Source organism: Otolemur garnettii, unplaced genomic scaffold (genome assembly GCF_000181295.1).
Source record: "Otolemur garnettii isolate 467f Iridium unplaced genomic scaffold, OtoGar3 scaffold00075, whole genome shotgun sequence".
Lineage (NCBI taxonomy): Eukaryota > Metazoa > Chordata > Mammalia > Primates > Galagidae > Otolemur > Otolemur garnettii.
The window spans coordinates 9,211,635-9,215,911 of NW_003852470.1; positions in this window are offsets into that span (position 1 = coordinate 9,211,635).

Here is a 4,277-nt window from a genome sequence, read left to right on the forward strand (position 1 = left end):
ACAAGTTAGAGGAAAAGTAATGTAGCACAGCTCCATCTAGGCAGCCAGTAGAAGGTGAGGTAGTAATAACAACAACACTAAAAACAGCAGCTCACATTACTGAGCAGGTAGGTCCCAAGCTGTGTGCCAAGTACTTTACAAACATTTCATTTTATCCAGTAAAGTGTTATTATACCTATTTTACGGATGAGAAAATAGGCTCAGAAAAGTTAAACAACCTGCCTAAGAAAATGGAATTGGTCAATGGCAGATCCAAGACTCAGACCCTTATCCACCTGACTCTGTACCACCCTCTAGTCCATGCTGGGATGCAGAGCTCACACTGCTGCGAGGTCATCAGGGAGCTCCTGCAGGTGCTGTACAGAGAGGACACATCCCTGGAGCTCTTCCTACAGATGACCCATCAGGAAGCAGCATGGGCCTCCTTAGAGAACCTAAGGGGAAAGTGAAGTGACCAACATAACTACCCTAAAACAGAATTACCCAAACAGCAGTTTCTTAAAATAAAAACTCCAGATGGGAAGTTTTTATTGCAGGCTAATTACACAAGTGAGAAAGACTCATCACTTTCGTAAACATTCCCTATTCCTAAAACACAGAGAAAGCTGCTCATATCAATAGGTTATTACCATTTACCTGAAAGGGGCAGTATTGCTTCAGCATGCAGCTATTGAGCAAAGAGCAACTGAGGACTGCAGCCGAGGACCCTCGGCTCACTTCTACCTGAAACACCTGCCCTGCGTGGACACAGCACTGGGCAGCCCCACCCTGCCTTCCAGGCCCAGGAGTTTAGTAGACACCAGATGGGAGCCATGAAGCTGCTGACAAACCAGGGGATGGGAACAAAGGAAGAACAGAAACCAGCATCATGGCAGGGGTGTAGAGCAGGTGGGAGCCACAAAAACACCAAACAGCAAAAAGAACAACCACAACTTCAAATTCAGCCAACACATGATCTTTTCACTAATGAGTAGGAAGACCTTTCAATATTCTGAAGACTGGAGATCACCTTCTGGGAGTCGTGCAATTTTCACAGGAGGAACCTGGGGCTCCAAGAAGTTGCCTATATTACATCTATACTACACAGCCAGTGGGGAGGAACAGCAACCCCATCACTCCCATGCTCAGCTCCCAGGCCAAGGCTCTTTCCCTCCCTGCGTCCCATTCTGCCGTTTCATCCAAACAGACATTTCTTCTGCAAAAATGACACAAGTGCAAACACACACACACACACATCATTCTTAAAACTGGTGAAAATAATTGAGTCCAAGAAATCAAAGTTCGACGTGATGTTGTCCTTAATTAATGATGTTCTTCCCATATTTTTCTCTCCTCAAATTTGCTTTTTAACAACAGGAAGAGTTAAGTAGTGACTATATTAACTCTGAATTTCTTGCCTTTTAATAGTTGGTGTCACCACCTTCATGTAATTCAAATTTAGTTGCTTTGCATCTAATTGAAGCATTGCACAGAAAAAAGGTAATTTGACATCCAAAGGAGGAGTGAGAGGAGACCAGAGAAAAGAGGGGACGTATTACTTAATTTTATGATGATAATTATCTGAACACAAAGACACTTACATGGACGTTCCATATTGGATAGCATCCAGAAAATTTAAACCTAGGTTGCTGCTTCAATACATCTGAATACTAGGAATTGGCAGAAAAACATCTATTCTATGAATAATAGCCTCTACAGTCCCAGAGGCGAGCAGTACATGAATTAGAAAAAGAAAAAAGAAAGAAAAAGAAAAAATAGAATCTCAAGCCTTTTCCAAAATGGTGCTAATGCACCACTGAAACTTAATTTTATAATTTACTGGCAGTCAAGATGGCAGGAAATAAAATAATTTGCTATATTCTGCTCAACAAACCCTGCTTTTCCTGGGAAGGGGTAATTATCCCCATGGAAAAAAAAAAAAGAAAAAAATACGCCATCTCATATTAAGCTAAAGTCTCATCAAGAAGAGAAAAAGTGCCTCATTACACGTAATTACCAGGGAATTAGAAACATCATTTAACTAAATGAGCAAATAATGCTCAGGATATTGAAGAAACTTGCCTGCACTTCAGCAAAGCACTCTAAGTCCCATTACAAAAATTGCCCCTCTTTAATGGAATAATTTTAGGCCTTGTCTGCCTTGCTTTAAAAATAAAGAGCCTCCGAGAGGCAGAAAGAGGCTGAAACTGCCATAAACAACTGTTGAAAGGGACTGAGGGAAGGCGCTGTCTCTCTTGGAGACAAGACTCAGAATGACTCATAATCTACCATAATCAGGAAAATTAAACCTGAGGACTTAAGAAAAGGATTACCCCCTTTTTAATTGTACTTCCTCAGGACTTTCAATGCACTTGTGAGTTATGTATTAGGAATAACAGATGAAAGATTTTCAAGTTCGGGTACGGCTCTCCTGCTCAAACACAAAAGCAGTTACAGCCACTTGATGTTCTCTTAGAAAAATAAAATTATAACATATCTGCAGATTGATATTTATTTTGTCTTACTGCTGTGATTTTTTAGCCACTCAAAAGCTTCCAGGCTTGGGTAAAGATCTCCTTACCCCCTTTCCCTTTGCTTTCAATATTTGTCATGCAATGGGTGAATTTAATGTAACCATCCCACCTCCCAACAATACTGATCTTTCTTCACCCTGGGAACCAGAAGAGGCAGTATACTGATCCCGCTTGCTTCATCTAGTTCTTGACTGCAGAGTTAAAAACAATTAGAAAGCAGGAGGTATTGGCTGGATTCTCAGCAGATGGCCAAAGTACAGTCTAAAAGAAGCCACTTTGAGAAGAAATCAGAGCCAAGGAAGCAACTGCAGCATCACCCTGGGGGACTGTGCCCAGCAAGGAGCCATTGATCCTCAACCTCACACCAAGACCAGGACCTTCCCTGGCACAGACCCATCCAGAGCAACAAAAGGTAGCATTCGCCCTGTCATGTACTTTTAGCTACTGTCCACCACAAGCCCCCATTTTAGGGATGAGGATGCTAAACTAAGATCAGCCCAAGGCCTCAGAGCTCCCTGCTCAGGTACCATGTGGTCAAGTCTGGATTCCTCTGTGTCAGCCACTTCTCAGGAGAGCAGGAATGACGTTCCTACTACCACCTCACATCAGATGTGAGGTCTGTGTACCATAGACCACTCCAGAGGTTCTGTGGTCCGAATGTGTCCCTCCTGGCCCAGCACACATGAACACAGCATGAAGAGACAACACCAAGCACCGGCACTGCGGGGGTGCTCCCCCAAAGCATCTGCTCTAGGGATGTTTGGGGATGGTGGGCAGGAAAGGCAGGGGAGCTGGGACACGGGACTAGCCCAGCTGGATCTATTCCTCTGGCCTCTCGGGCCCTTGGAAAAAGCCCTCAGAACCAATTTCAAGCTTTAGGACTCTGTACTCTCCAAATCAAAAAATAACAAAGGGCAACTAGTTGGGTTTTATCAGGGATGAGAATAGCTTTGAAATGGCATTTGGGGTTGATAATGAGCAATGTGCCCTGGGCTTTTTATACCCCCTCACTTAACTCTGAGATGGAACCTGGCACCAATGAAGAGTCCAGATAAGAGGGAACAACGGGGACTCCAACAAACAGGACAGTACTGACAGCTACTGCACATCATTTCATGAGGAATCAGGTTAACTGATATGCCCATTAAGATCACGCAACTAATAAGGGGGACACAGAATCAGAATACAGACCTACCTGCTTCCCAGACTCTCTCTGGGCCACACGATGCTACCTTCTCCAGTGAGTACTAACAAGGGGTATTACTGACACTATCCACCATACTATGGTATCAAATTTTTTTTTTATTTTGAGACAGTCTCACTTTATCACCCTCGGTAGAGTGCCTTGGTGTCATAGCTCATAGCAACCTCCACCTCCTGGGCTTAGGTGATTCTCCTGCCTTAGCCTCCCGAGTAGCTGGGACTACAGGTGCCCACCAGAACACCCAGCTATTTTTTTGTTGCAATTTGGCTGGGGCTGAGTTTGAACCCGTCACCCTCGGTATATGGGGCTGGCACCCTAATCCCTGAGCAATAGGCGCCACCTGTATCAAAATATTTTAAAGTACTTTCACATCTGTTCTCTCTAATGAAGTACATTGGGATGGCACAATGTCCACTTCTCACCAAAACTTGAAATGGTCCAGAAAAAGTCATCCTGCCACCAGCTTCAAAGACCACTGAAACTTTTTCTGACCTGGTGGTCATGTAGGTAATAGGTGTAGAACAAATTCTGAGAGAAGTTCTATTTAGCCTCAGATTTAC